Consider the following 15,670-nt stretch of genomic DNA (forward strand, 5'->3'; position numbering starts at 1 on the left):
AGATGGATCTGCATAGGAAGCCGAGTCATAAACACGCATGTTCTAGTGGGCTCTGGGCCAGACAGCCAGGTCTGCACGAAGCAGACGCTCCCCAGCCCCGGCTGCGATGTCTGGGCCCGTCCCTCGGTGGACAAGCATCCGCAACCAGTGGGCCTGGAGCCCCTTTGGGGCAGAGCTGATACCCACTGCCCTGGGCACCGCCTGGAGGGGCAGTGGCCTCTGGGACTCTCCCTTCTCCAGACTCCCACAGCAGGCCAAGTCCCTCCATCCACCATGAAAGCTGGTCTTCCTCTGCTATGCCAGCACCCGCCATGGCGCCAGTCAGTCTGCGCAGGATGGACACGTCTGACTCTTGGCCTGCGCATCTCTGCTCCGGTCTGGTCTGCAGGTGGACATGCCAGTCCAGGTCAAGGCTCTGTCCCGCAGGCCTGGGACTCGGGGCAGCTGACGGGCCACTGCTGGCTTCTGCTTGCTGGGTTGTGGGTGCAGAGGCTTGAAGGCCTGGGCAAGCCCAGAGGGCTCTCGACAGCACCCAGCACAGAATTATCAGGCACAACATGTGCTTTAGAGCTTCATGGCTTCTGCCAGTGGCGGGTGGAAGCTGCAAGGAGGTGGATTTGGGTTCAAAAGGAGGAAGAAATTTCTAGCAATTCATGCTTTCTCAAATGGAATGCCTCCCGCAAGGGAACAGGGTCCCTGCATAAGGATACTCACTGCAGTGTCCTCGGGGGAAAGTGGAGGCAGTTAAGGAACCATCAATAGAACTGCCGTCTCATGGAGTAACTAGGCATAGTCAGTAGGAACTGGGGCTTCGAGGTCCTGCTATGGGACAAGCTCGGTTGTACAGTTCAGTGACAAAAACAATGTTAGAAATGCATGTGTGCTTGAGGATGAAAATAAATGACAGTAACAGGGTTTGGCTTTGAATAAAATAGGAATCCTTGAAAGCACACTGATGTCAGTGAATAAACACAGACACACCTCCATCATGCACACCTCTCCCCCTCAATAGGATTCCTGGAGAACACAGCATTATTTCTTTGATTTTCCAGCCAAAATGAATAAACTCGCATCTCATTGAGAGGAAACATCAGACAAATCCAAACTGAGAGGCATTTGATGGACTAGTTTGTGATGTTCAAACATGTCAAGGCTGTGAACACCAAGGAAAGGCTCAAGAACAGATCCAGACTGAAGACGGGTCATCATGTGACCCTAGATGGGGTCCTGCCCCAGAGAGCAGGAGACTGGGGGTCCCATCTGTTGGGAAACCCGAATGGGGTCTCTGGGTGAAGGGTGCACAGGATTCCTTGAAATATTCTTTTGTTTCTATAAGTTTGAAAAGGTTTCAAAATAGAGCAATAATACACGTAAAGGAGAAAAAACAAAAACAAGCAAAACACAAAGTGACGGAGCTGGCGCCCATGCCTCCCACTCGAGTCAATGTCATAAGAAGGACTCGGTGCACTCGGAAGCCTTCCTGCCAAAAACTGAGCCCAAGTTGGGTCCAGCCAGGGGACAGAGGGAGGCACGGGGACACACCACCCACGTCAGCAGGGGAGACATTCCCCAGGACGACGACCTGGTTTCTTCAACGAACACATGGCCAGAGAGAGGAAAAAGGATCAAAGGAGATTTAAAAGGTGCAGCAGGCTTTTTTGGATTCTAATTCAAGCGAACCAACTTCAGAAAGACGTTCATGAGAAAACCCAAGCAGTGTAGACACTGCTTGGATATTGGACAATATAAGGAAATATCAAGTTGTCTGCATGGAATCAAGCTATTGCTATAATTATTTTTAAATTCTTCATCTTTAAGAGCACTTAGACATGTCCGGAGGAAAAACAAGATGATGTCTGGAGCTTGCTTAAAAACACCTGCACAAATGTGCGTCGACAGATGAATGGATAAACAAAATGTGGTATACATGTCCAACGGAATATTACCCAGCCTTAAAAAGGAATATTACACAGCTTTAAAAAGGAATGGAGGGCTGACACCTGCCACCACGTGAATGACTCTTGAAAACAAGCTGAGTGAAAGAAGTCAGACACAAAAGGCCAAATACTTTTATTTCACTTAAATGAGGCACCTAGACAGCCAAATTCATAGACACAGAAAGTGGAATAGAGGTTGTGGGGGCGGGTGGGTAGCGAGTGTTTAATGGGGACAGAGTTTCCACTTGGGATGATAAAAAATTCCTGGAGATGGTGGTGACGACTGCAGGACAATCTCAATGGCCTTACTGACCCTGAACCGAGTACTCTGAATGGCTAAAAATGCTAAGTTTTATGTTACGTGTATGTTCTACCATAATTTAAAAAAAAAAATACCAGAGGGCGAGCCACGTGCTGGGAGTTGTTGAAACTGGATGATGAGAACCTGGAGATTTCCTTTTCCTACTCACTGGACTTTTACATATGTTTGAAATTCTTCCCTACTGAAACGCTTTCTTGAAAATTTACAAATAAAACAACAGCCCACGTACTCACGGTGCTGATGAGGATATGTATGAAAGCCAGGGCAGCATGGGGAAATGCTCGGGGGGGGGTTGTCAGGTCTAAGCTGACTCTCCAACTATGTCTACACTGTGTTTAAATCATAGGCAAAAATAGGAATTAAGGGGGAAAAGTCTGGAAGGCAATACAGCAAAATTGCAGTCGCTATAGTGTGCAGATATGGGATCAGAGGTAAATTCTATTTTCTTTTCCTAAACTTTCTCTAATGGAGTTTTTGGTCTAGTTTTTGGACATAAACAACATATACCCCAAGGCAGTCATAGGGGAGAGGTTGTTAAGAAGCAAGCTATGAGAAGGGGCCAACTAATTAGGTAACAGTCCTTCTGGAGAGTTCCGGGGGCTCCCTGGGAGAGGCCGGCGGAGGTGTGGCCTGAGGATTTAGGAGAGAGCCCCCAGCCCTGGGCCCCTGCCTGTCTGACCCTCGTGTTAGAAGCTGGGCCTCCCCCGGCGCCCCCTCCTCTGAGGTGTGCAGTGGCCCGTGGGCAGGACGGTGGCAGCCCAGGCCTGACCCCAAGGCGCCGCCTGCACGGAAGGGCCCAAGGGTCTTGGGCTGGGGGCACTTCCTGTGCAAACACCCGGTGGCTGCGGCATCTAGGGGCTGTGGTTGTCCGGCCCCAATCTGGGCTCCAGTTGCTCAACCCGCCATGCTTTTCCTGTTCCCCTTTCCCGAGCGGCGGCCCCTGCAGCGTGTGGTCCGGCGGCTCTGCGGGCTCACCGCAGGGAAGCACGCTCCCTGCACGGCGGGCCCCCCCAGAAACTGTTTCCACGTCTCTGATTGTTTTTTCCCTCCCTGGGTTGCTAAACAGCTTATGATGAAACCCCTTTCTTTTGCTTTTTTATTTTGGGGAAGGAATCCAGCACTGTCTGTTTGCCGAGAGGCGGTGACATCCAGCCGAGAGGCGGTGACATCCTGCCAGTATGGCGGAACAGGTGCTGGTGCACCCCAAGGACAGGGGGAGACAGCTCCCCTTCTCCAGCTCCCTGAGAAATGGGGCCAGATGTGTCCAGAGGCTGCATAATACTAATAGCTAATACCAACCAAGGCTTCAAGGTCAACCAGCAGAGGGGACTGGCCCACTCCATCCTCCCGACAGCCCTTCTGAGGCGAACCCCTGTGACCCCCCTGTTCAGAGCAGGAAGCTGCGGAGTCGCAGGGCGGTGACACAGCTGCCCTGGGCCAGGCAGGTGGGGGCCGACCAGAACAGGACTCAGCTGCTCACCCTTGTGGGTCACCTGCACTGTCCCAGGTCCACCCAGTGGCCCCCAAGGCCACTTGAAGGCTGCAGCCCCACGAGGCCTCAGGGGTCCTTTGGAAAAGTGAATAAGCACCCCGAGGTCTCCTCTTTTGGAAGGAGATTTCAAGGGGCAGAGAAAAGTGCCCACAAGGGAAGACCTGCGCCAAGGAAGGCACCAGAGCTGCGGGGGGTGGGGGCGGCTGAGGAGGGGTCCCCGGTGACACTGGCTCACACCACGTGACAAGTCCTCAGGGCTCACTGTGCTGTCCTGCACACACATTTCTGGGTCTGAAATGTTTTATAATCACTGTAAAGCAAAAGGCAAACAAGCCCACTACACGGACTCATCAACACGCTGAAGAATTCTAGCAAAGGCTGGTGGTCTTTGCAGCAGACGTGACGCTCCACCATTTGTCCCAAGACGGACCCTCGGGATTGAATCGTCCTGCAGACAGAACAAGAGCAGAGCAAGCCCTCCGTGACCATGGGGTCGTGGCTTTGGTGGGGGCTGCCCACAGCTCCTCCGACTCCCAGGGAGGCCCCCTGACCCAGCCCCTGCGACAGGCCTGCCCAGGCGGTCCCCTGCCTCCTTTATAAGAACCCCAAGGGAGACCACCGACCGTGCTCACACAGCCTCCTGGCCTCTGAGGAACCTGCTGTATTTTTCAAGCCCAAGGAAAGAAAAATTCAGGCTGCTCAGACATCTGAAACAAACATTGGCTTTTCTGATTCTGAGACTCACAGGGATATTATTACGTAAACATCTGAAGGATCTGTTCTCTGCAAATGGACAAAAATACATAATTCACTTGCAACATAAATAGCTCAGCATTCCACTGCTCCAGTGCCTGGTTACATATTATTTCAAAAAACTCGTGGAGGGTTTTGTGGCCAGTGACCAAAGCTCAGTCACCATGAGCAGAAGCCTGGCGATGACAGGCGGTGTGTGGAGTAAACGAGGGAAAGCCTGGACGCGGGGCCAGGACACGGGGCCCCAAGGGTCCACATCCCAGCGCCTGCCCACTGGCTCCCTTTTGTGCCAAAGGTGTTGCGGTACAGCTGGATTCCGAGGGTTTTTTCCTGGGATTGCCTCGAGTTGAAAACACTTTTATGGGCAGACCTCAGAGATACTGCAGATTTGGTTCCAGAGCACCACAATAAAGCGAGTCACATGAATTTTTTTCATTTCTCAGTGTATGTAAGAGTTATGTTTGCACCATACTGAGCCTATTAAGCATGCAACAGTATTATGTCTAAAGACTGTGCATACCTTAATTTAAAAAGCAAGACAAAAAGCAATTACAACAGTAACATCCAAGTTCACTGATCACAGATCACCACAACAAATATGATAATGAAGAAGTTTGAAATATTGTGGGAATTCTCAAAATGTGACACACGGACACAAAGTGAGCAAATGCTGTTGAAAAAATGGAACCAATGGACTAATGGACTGGCTTGAAGCAGGATTGCCACAAACCTTCAATTTGTAAAAAAAAAAAACAAAAAAAACTATCTTTGAAGCACAATAAAGTACAATAAAACAAGGTGCCTGCACAGGGGCGGGAGAGCGTTTAGCTCTACAGCTCACCTCTCTGAACCTGAGCTTTCCGTCTACGACTCGGGATGGAGGGGATCAGATCCGCACGGTCCCCCAGGCAAGCCCATGAAATGTACTGAAGGTGACAGAAGCCCACCACCACCCCCAGTGGGCAAAAGGAAAAGGAGTTTATGGAAACACGTAACTGGGAATCCTGGTCAGCTCTGGTGTGAAGGGGTCTAGAGATTTAAATGAAGCTGTCAGTATTCAGGGCGTGTGTTTGCGCATGCGTGCATGCATGCGTGCGCAGGTGTACACGCATCCCTGTGTGCAAGTGTGGACTTCTGGACTCCAGAACTGGAAGAAAATTCCTATTGTTTTAAGCCCCCAGTTTGGCATAATTCGTTCTGATAAACACAGGACACCGCCCAACTCTGCCATCTGGCTATGACCTAACAGTGCGCCCAGCCCCGACATGGGTCCTCAGCCTCTCCAGCCTGTCTCCCCTACAGCCCCAGCACAGTGGTTCTCCCACACTCATGAACATCCCAACCTGGTGTTTTCCAGCAGGGCCTCAGGGAGATTTGAGGAAGTGGTGGCCCCAGTGGCTGGGAAAGTCCTCTGGGGCAGCCTTGTGACTTGTTTTGCCAGGTGACCCCAGCAGGCTCCTGATCAAAGGGAAAGCCCCTCAACGCCCCCTCCAGCCAGCGTGGCCACGGCATGTACAGGAGTACCTGGGAAGCACCAGAGGCCAGCGCGGCCACTGACCATGATGCCCAAATCCCCTACTGGTCACACCTCCTGGACACAAGTGGTCACCTCCAGCTCGTGCTCTCTGGTTTCTGAACACTGAATCATCTCAGTATCCAAAGGAGAAACTAAACCAAAGCCATCCCCAAGGGCTCATGCCCTCTGGGCTGGAGTCTGACCTGACGGCTGTGCCAGGAGCCTCAGGCCACCAGGGCTGAAGGTGGACAGACTGGGGGTCAGATCCTGACCCTAACACCTCCTTGGCGTACAGCCTTTGGAAGTCATTCAGCCTCTCAGTGTCCCCACCTGGGGTCCCTATCCTAGGGTTACAGTAAGCAGTCCCTGAGATAACAAATAACACAGCTGTTAGCGTGACTACATGATGACAAGGCCCTCGTTCCGTAAATATTTATTGAGTACCTAATACATGCCAGGTGATATCCCAGAAACTAGGGTCACCATAGGGAGCAGAGCAGACACACATGTTTTGGAGTTTATGAAGGTGAAGGAGGAGGAGACGGTGGCAGTGGGGATAATGGTGATGAGGACGGTGATGATGCTGAAGCTGGAGATAGTGGTGATGCGGGGGAAGAGGAGGAAGAGGAGGAGGAGGAGGAGGAGGAAGGGGAGGAGGAGGAAGGGGAGGAGGAGGAGGAAGGGGAGGAGGAGGAGGAGGAAGGGGAGGAGGAGGAGAGTGCAGGAGATGGAGCCAAGACCCCTCTCTAGACCGCAAGGCCCTCAGGCGCAGGAGCCGGTCACCCGCCCCTCGCCCCTCCAGGCCCGCGGCACCTCGCACGCAGCAGGCGCTCCAGAAGTAGGTGCTGTTGGCGGACTTACTCGTCAAGGTGCTCTAGGCAGAGGAGAGCTCCTCCAAGGGCAGCTCAAACCAGCCACCGCGCGAGTCCTTTTAGGATCGTGTGTTTTAGCTCTAAAATGGGCTTGAACCTCTCCTTCCACTCTGTGGTATGTCCATGTTTGTTGTACTTGTAAACAACAAGGACCTTTTTCCAAAACTTTGAGTGAAAATGATACCCCAAGAAAACATGCCCTGTTTACTCCTGTGGCTCTTGAGACACTAACCACACACACACACACACACACACTCACACACCGCCCTGGGCCGAGCGCAGGGCCAGAAGCACCGCGCTGTCAGGCCTCTGAGAAAACGTGTCTCTCGGGCAGAGCAGGCAGGGCGCTGGCTCTGGAGCAGCTCAGCACTGCTCTGCGCTCCCCACGGTGAGGACACTGTGCTGAGAGCCGAAGGCTCTGAAAAGGTCTCTGGGAACTGTTTTCCCCATAAAACCTGGTGCTTCCCTCGCAGGGCCACATAGCCACCAGGCGGACTCTGGATGACAAAGTGGCAACTTGGGTGCTGGGAGTCGGGGCATTTAGGGGGCGGCTACTCCGTGTGGCCAGAGTTCAGGATTTGCTCAGGGCGCCTCACAACTCCCCAGGGACAGCCTTTCCCACCATAAAAACAGGCAAGAAGAGGCCAGGACCTTCTGCCAGGCTACTCAGCCGACCAGAACCTGACTCAGGGCCTGGCTCCCCCTCCCTACCGCCCTGCCTCCTCACTGCCTCCCAGCTCCCTAAGTTTCTAGCTCCCCATTTCTGAAGTGCATCTTCGACACCATCTGTCAGATGTTTTTTGGTTCTGTTACATAACATGCATCCTCCGGAGCATGGAGGGGGAAAGCTCCTGAGCGATTTGATAATGACACATTTGGAAGTAAACAGGACTTTACAGAGCAGACGGAAATGCTTGTCACCTGATCCCTGAGGATGGAGGTCCTCTCCTTCCCACAGCAGGAAACGGACAAAGGGGGAGACAGTCTGTCTCGCTCCCCACCACCCACTGCATGTCAGGGGGCAGATCTGCAGCCCATCACCCAGATCTGAGGTGTGTGGTGCCAAGAAGCCTGCAAAAGCCAGTGTATCTTCCTGGGGGGCCAGTTTTACTCGTAATTTGTGGAAATCATTATTTCTATATTAAAACAAATGTAGCCATATCATGAAGCAGAATACAAAATTTCCATGGATTTTCATGATCAAATACGAGGCTTCTCAGGGGACGTCACGCACACTCAAGGACAATTCAGGTCACTGCCCTGTAATCCAGATTGCACAAACTCCTGCCAACTTTTCAGTACACAAGTTTGACAAGGGGAAAATTTTTTTAATGCAGAGCTAGTCTCTGGGGGCTCCAGGACAAGCATGGAGACTGGACGCCACCTCGTGTTCACTTGGGATTTGACACCCAGCTTTGTGAAGGTGTCAGATTCAAGTGTTTGTGAGGGAAGGTGGTTCCTAGAGGAACCTCGCATTTACTGACCTCCCCACCCCTCCCCTCTCAGCCACTTCAGCAGTTGGGGTCCCCTCTAGTTAATAGGCTGGGTGAGGGGGAGCCTCCCCTGAGCCCGGCCTCAAGAGCACCTGAGGACTTGTTAACTAACCCCAGCCTCGCCCCCCTGGAGATCCTGATCCTGCAGCCTGGGGAGAGGGCAGAGAGGTCTGTGTTTTCAGCTGGTTTTCCAGGCAATTTGGGAATGAATGCAGCGGTTTGAACCTGCACTTGAACCCCCTGGGGCAGAGTTTAAACCCTGCCCCTGCACCTAGGGTAAGCCCCACGTCTCGCACCTTTCTGTAGTGCCCCAGGGGGTCCTACGTGCAGCTTGGGCTGAGAAAGACTGGGACGAAGGCTTGCATTCCACGAATTTTCCGTAAGATTCCAGCGCCCTTGGGAGGGATGCCGAGCAGTGAACCCACTCCTCGGTCAGGTGGCAGCATTTCTGGTTATCCTGGGACCAAGGGGTCCAGGGATGTGTAGACTGACTGTGTGGACTTGTCCTGTAATTGGGGATTATATCCTGCTCCTGTTGGGACTTGGTCAGGACACTCTAAGTGTCCTGTTTTCAGCTTTTTTCAGTAAATCACAGAAATTGCACAGTTTGAGCTATTTTCTGCCACAGTAACTGGTGGGTAAATGACAACAGCAGCGATGCAGGGCTTGGGCACTAAAACCGGGACAATCCCGGGAAAACAAGGTACTAAGAGTGTCACCTTCACCCTCAGACCTGCCTCAGGCCGGCAGTAACTGGGGCTGGGCCTTGCTGTGTGCATTTGTGAGAGCAGCAGCCAGAGCGGCCCCAGGTTTGCGAAGGGTCTGTGATCCCCAAGGACGGCAAGCCTGCCTTCGTCGCTTATCCACAATGCACGCCCCATCCGTGTGCCAGACTGAATCTGGCACTGGCATAACTGTGCTTAACGGAGGAAACAGGATTCCTACCATCCACCTCGAGACCAGGTGCTGCCCACAGGGCAGGTCCAGAAGGGAAGGCTCAGGAGGTTGTCGGTCGGCCGGACAGCAGTGGACGGCTGCGTGTAGCTGGTTTTGCTGTTGACTTCTGCTTTGGTTTGGCGGGTGGGGAGAAATCACTGTTACAGGGCAGAAGATGAGGAAATCGGCTGGCAAGACCCTTAGAGATTGACCCATTCGTAGGGTTTGGACATGTTTGTTTACTCAATAAACATTTACTGAGCACCTACTATATGCCAGGAGTTGTACAAGGTACTCGAGCCAAAACATCAACACAGGAGGCATTGAGTGGGCTCTGGAGGAGGCCAACTGTAATTCAAATCCCAGCCCTGCCTTCACTGGCCATGTGCCCTTAAACAAGTCACTTAACCTCTCTGTGCCCCATCCCTTAACTTGTAAAATGGGAGAATAACCTCACATCTGTAAAGAGGAAATAATGCACATAGGGCAGTAAGCCAGAGCTGGGCCCCAGGCAGCCTGAGTTGGGGACGGTACACCACTCTTCGCCAGCCTACTTCAAAGATGAAGCCCTTAGGTATTTCAACCCAGGGAGCAGCAGTGCCAGAAGCACCTGGGTCTTGGTCATTGTAAGTCGACACCCTTGTAAACTGCATTTTTCTTTTGGGGTCTGTGCCAAGTCAGAGGCCACACAAAGCATCCCTGGCAGTGAAATGAAGTTTCCAGCCTGCAGAGCTGGCACCCGCAGCAGGATGTCCCCACGGGCCAGAGGATTCTGCAGGACAGAGAAAGGGCAGCTGGAGGAGAGAATATCGCCGCCCATGGGGACATGGGGACATGGCCTGGTTTTGACAGGTTTGGCCAGAGCCGCCCTGCAAGTGCCCTGCCTGTGGGAGAAGCAGAGACAGGGAAGGGTGTGCGCACACATATGCTGCCCACCCTCAGCCTCTGTGCCCTGACCCTGAAGGAAGCCCAGGAGAAAGCCCCGCTCACTCTGCCAGGACCACTTTCCGTATGCCCCACCCGTCAGACAGGGCGGACGAGGCCTCAGCTCCCCCTCTGCTGCGCAGACCTGCGAAGGCGGCCCACTGAAATACTAAGTCTCCCTCTCAAAGACACAGACCCAAGTGCTCAATTTGAGATGCCTGCAAGCTGAAGACAGCCCTTTAGAAGGCACGTGAGCCCCATCTCTGGGGCGGGAACTTCAGCTCAGGGGTGATAAAGGACGTGAGCCCAAGTCAGCGAACCTCAAATGAGCCAAGGACCAAAGAAGATACACAAGAGGCCAATGGGTACATGAAACGATGCTCAAAATTACTAATCATTAAGGAAATGCAAATTAAAACCACAATGAGGTATCACCTCTCCCCTGTTAGAATGTCCATCATTAAAAAAGACAACAAATGCGGGAAGGGAGGGGAAAAAGGGCCCCCTGTGCATTGCTGGCGGGAGTATAAACTGGTGAAGCCACTGCGGCAAACAGTATGCAGGATTCTCAAAAAATTAGAAATAGAACTCCCATGTGACCCAGCAATTCTGCTTCTGGAAAGATATCCAAAAGAAACGAAATCTCTAACTCAGAAAGATACATGCACCCCCAGTTCAAAGCAGCATTGTTTACAGAAGCCAAGACATGGAAATAACCTAAGTGTCCATCGACAGATGAACGTATAAAGAAGTAGGTGGTATACATACTACTCAGCCGTAGACAATGAAGAAATCCCACCGTTTGCAATATGATTGGACCTGAAAGTATTATGCGAGCAAAGTAAGTCAGACAGAGAAGACAACACTGTATGATCTCGATTATATGTGGACTTGAAAAACAAAACAAAAACAAGCTCATAAAAAAGAGGTGCGACTTGTGGTTACCAGAGGCAGGGGGTTACCAGAGTTGGGTGAGGGGGCTGGAGGAAGGGGGTCGGAGGCACAGACTGCCAGGTGGGAGACCGCTAAGTGCGAGGCTCGTGAGGCGCTGCGCGGGGCCTGGAACTCACTCAGCTGCATGTCACACAGGGAAGGAGAAGAGCGCACATGCGGACCTCCTCCTAAGTAACAGCTTTTCCCCTTAGACACCAATCTCGAGAGTAAATTAAAAATAAGTGTTCAGTGTTCAACTTATTCAACTGTTCTTTTCAAAATAATAATTAACCATGTCTCCCATGGTGACAGTCCCTTCCGGAGAGTGCTGTGACATCCGTGGGGCCCGGGGGTACCTCAGGCTTCCAGCCCCACCTGACGGCCTGTAGGTCCCCCAGAAACTCCCCCACACGCCAGGACTTGCTGCACGCAGCTCTGCACCTGTGCCAGGGCTTCTCGAAGAAACACGCTTAGGCCGGTCCTGCAGGAGCGGGAGCTACTGAAAGCCAGGCTCCGCGGCTGCTGTGGAAGGAGCTGCCGCTGCTGGCGTGAAGGGGCGTGCTGAGGGGACGCTCCCAGGAAGTGAGAGGAGGCAGGCAGCAGGCAGACAGGAAGCAGCGGCAGATGGGAAGAGCTCCTTTCTCCTCCAGCCTTCCGGCTCCCTGAGGGCCCCGAGAGCAAAGGCTACTGCAGCTGGCCAAGCCCAGGCGGGGGGTGCAGCACCCCGGCCCCAGCACCCGTCAGCCAGTACGGAAGGGGGCTTTGAGGCTGAGAGCCAGTAACTCACCTGGCACAGTCCATCTCAGAGGCTGCTCTGCAATCATGCACAGTTAGGCACCTCCAGACAGCATCAAAACTACTCTACGACCTGACCAGACGAGACGCAGACATCCTTCATACAAAGGAAGACGCTCTGACCCTCACCCCAAAATGAGGACTCAGTAAGTCCCAGAAGTCCGTGTGGAGGGGTATCCCTGAGCCATGTGACTTGCTCCTCAAATTCAGTCACCGTGCCATCTGAATACTCTGTCACCTAGGGACTAAAAAGGCAAATCAACCTCCAACAAACTTGTATAAAATAGTAAGGGACAGGAAGGCAGGAAAGAGAAAGTTAGTACGCACACGGCCACACACGACAAGCAGGGAAAAAGAACGGCATCGCTGCTACAGCCCTCACTTCCGGGGCAGTCGTGGAGCCCCGGCCGGCATTTGTCGCCTCCTTCACCCACCACCCACTCTGTATTTCCTTTCCCCTCCCCAGGCCTCAGTGGGCTGAAGTTCTTCACCTCTTGGAGCGACCTTCGTTCACATAGGATCTGAACGCTTGGTGGTCCTATTGTTTTCTGTTAACTTTTACTGTTGGACTTGGAAGTTCTAAGAGGCCCCCAAGAGCATCCCCAGGGTTCCAGACACAGCCTTCCTCGAGCCAGCTGTGAAACACAAAGCCGTCTCCCGTTTAAAGTCAGGACCACTCATCCCACAGGACGAGGAGCCCTACCTCTGCTGGTCTGAGGCATGAGGAGCCCCTCCCCATCTCGGGGGACTCAATCTCCAGTCCCCTGGAGCCACTGTTGTGTCTCCTGCTGGAATCACTGCTTCCCTAGGGCATCAGACCTCCCAACCTAGAGCATGTTCAGAAGTGGGAAACAGAGACGCTGCAGTGTGGTGTTTATTAGATTTGAAAGTGAAAGGAGCCAGTCCCCCTCCCACCCCAGGTCTCTGACCCCTGTTTTCAGTCTAAGGGAAAGAGAAAACCACATATTCGTCTCTGATTAAAAGCACAGGTTTGTTTGAAAGGAAAGAAAGTTTTCCCACTTCTAGGTATAGACCCAAAAGAACTCAAAGTTGAGACTCAAACAGTTATCTGTATTCTCGTGTTCATATCAGCACTATTCTCAGTAGCCAAAGGAAACAGCCCAAATGTCCATCAGTGGACAGAGGGGTAAACAGAATGAGGCATATGCATACAACGGAAAACTATTCAACCTTGAAAAAGGAGGGAGGAAATTCTGACACATATGCTACAACATGAACAAACCCTGAGGTCAAGTTGCGTGGAGTAAGTCACACACGAGGTCATACACGAGGCCACACACGAGGCCACACACAGTACAACTCCCCAGAGTCATCGAATTCACAGGGACGGAGAGGGGAAGAGTGGTTACCAGGGCTGGGGAAGGAAGCACGGGCAGTTACTGTGTAACAGGTACGGAGTTCTCAGTTTGGGACGATGAGAAGGTTCTGGAGATGGATAGTGATCTGTGCACCGTGAAAATACTTAATGTCACAGAGTTGTACACTTAAAAATGGCTAAAATGGTAAACTTCCTGTTACATAGATTCTCCCACAATAAAAAACTGACATAAAGAAGTCATACACTGCACCCTGTAAGACACCCTCCCTCCCCTCGAGCCCGTTCTCACCCAAGGGCCCACCTGAGTGCTCAGAAGGCCCTCCCACAGGCCAGCTGCATGTCGAGGTGAGGAGCAGCCTACAGGGCTCTGCAATGGTCCCAGGTAGAGGTGTAGTGCCGGGGCCGGGCAGGGACCCCCACTCTGAGGACCCCCATTAAGGACCACTCCTAGGGGGCCAGGGAGCCTTCTGGGCTGCACCATCAGCCTTCTTGGTGTTTCTCAAAGTCCTGCCCCCAACTTCATGCTACAAAAGGAACGACGAGGTTCTCCCAGAACACCCTTGGGTGGGGGGCATCAGGGGCTACGAGAACGTGCCCCTCAAGAGGACTCAGCCTGCCCTCTTTCCGGGGCCCATGAGGCCCCTGTGCTTGGGCATCTGAGCTCTCCACCTGCCCCCACACCCTCCCTCTCCCTCACAGCCCCCTTGGTCATCGTTCAGGTCCTTGAACAGAGCAAGCTCTCTCCTCCTCCTGGCCTTTCCCACAGTCCTGTGAGTGTGAACCACCCACGCCTGCACCCCACTGTCCCTGCCTCTGCCGAGCCTGGGTGTGAGTCAAGGCTCAGCTCACGTGCCGCCTCCTCGGTGAGGCCGCCCATCCCCACCCAAAACGCCCCTCCATCGGCCCCTCAGAGTGCCCTTAAAACTTATTTTCTCCATTGTTTCCCTTGTCCTCGGCGCTCCTGTGGTCCCCAGGGTCCTTTTCACCGTTATGTCCCCATGACATGCAGATGACCCGCAAATGGTCAGCGGGCCTCCAGCTTGAGGATGGAGGATAGAGGGGCTTAGGCCCAGCACTAACTCTGTTCCCTCCTGAATTCCCACTAAAATGGCAGTAGAGGGATTTTTTTGAAGGCATACACACACAAAAACAGAGATGACAGGACAACAGTCACAGCTTGGAATCTGACACGGACACAGGTGGCAGCAGTCCTCTTAGCAAGTGCAAGAGGGTGGTTCCTGCGCGGTGGTGAGGCCGGAAGAGCCTGATCCCCCCACAGGAAGCCCCCGGCTCAGGGAGACTCCGTGTGGGTAGAAGCCGAGTCTAGGGGTCAGAGGGACCTGCAGTCCCCACCTCTCACTTCCACTCAGGCAGAGCCCTCTGCCTCCAGCGGAGTTCAGTCCCACCATCCATCCTAGGCAGGGCCCCTTCCTCTTACGGGTCCTCTGAGGAATGACAGTGGTACTGGGGCCCCTGGCCCAGACTAGGGCCCCACTCACGATCATCAAAGGGTCGGAAGAGCCAGGTGATGGGCTGGGGCGACCTTGAGCCAGGTCCCCAGGAACCCACCCTGGGAAGGAGCCAAAATGGCATCACCCAGTGGGAGGCCCCAGTTTCGTAGGCGAAGCCATGCAGGGGCACACTGGGCCTCACAGGCAGACTCCTGCCCCGCAGCTCCCAGCATCTTCTGTCCCCACCAGAGGGCCTCCGACGGGAGTCAGCTGGCCCTCTGAGAACAAACGGTCAAGGGCATTTCTAAGGCCGCAGGAAGACACTACCATCAGAGACAGTATTTAACCTGCTCTGGATTTTGAGTGGGTTAGCTCAAGTTGTCCCACGACCTCCCGAAGGCCTCCTGTGACACTCCACTGGTCCTGCTCTAGGGGCCAACTTCCTCCCATACAGCCCCCGTCCTGGTGTCGCTCCTGTACCAATGCTGCGGCCCACGGCCAGTGAGGGGCAGAGACTGGAGAGCGAGCGGGGTAGGGGACAGGACAGTGGGACGAGCCCCACGGGGAGCCTGCCAGGGGCAGGGTAGGGACCCTTCAACCACTGCCCGACCTGGCACCGGCTTCCTTGTTGCCTTCTAGATAAAAAGGCTGAGTACCCAGGGGACAGGGCCGGCCACAAGCAGGCCCAGGGAAGAGTCCATCACCCGGACCTCCTTGGGGAGCTCAGAACTCCGCCTGCCTTCCCCAGTCTCGGGGCCGCACACCCCAACACTGACAATTCCAAGGGGAGAGAGACAATCCCAAGAGAAAGGTGGCCACGGTGACATCTGTCGGTCTGGCTACTACAATGGGATTCAATGCCCATAAAAACCTCTTGTCAAAAATCTAAAACTTACCGTACCACAGG

The sequence above is a fragment of the Camelus dromedarius genome, chromosome 23 (assembly GCF_036321535.1).
Source record: "Camelus dromedarius isolate mCamDro1 chromosome 23, mCamDro1.pat, whole genome shotgun sequence".
NCBI classification, from domain to species: domain Eukaryota; kingdom Metazoa; phylum Chordata; class Mammalia; order Artiodactyla; family Camelidae; genus Camelus; species Camelus dromedarius.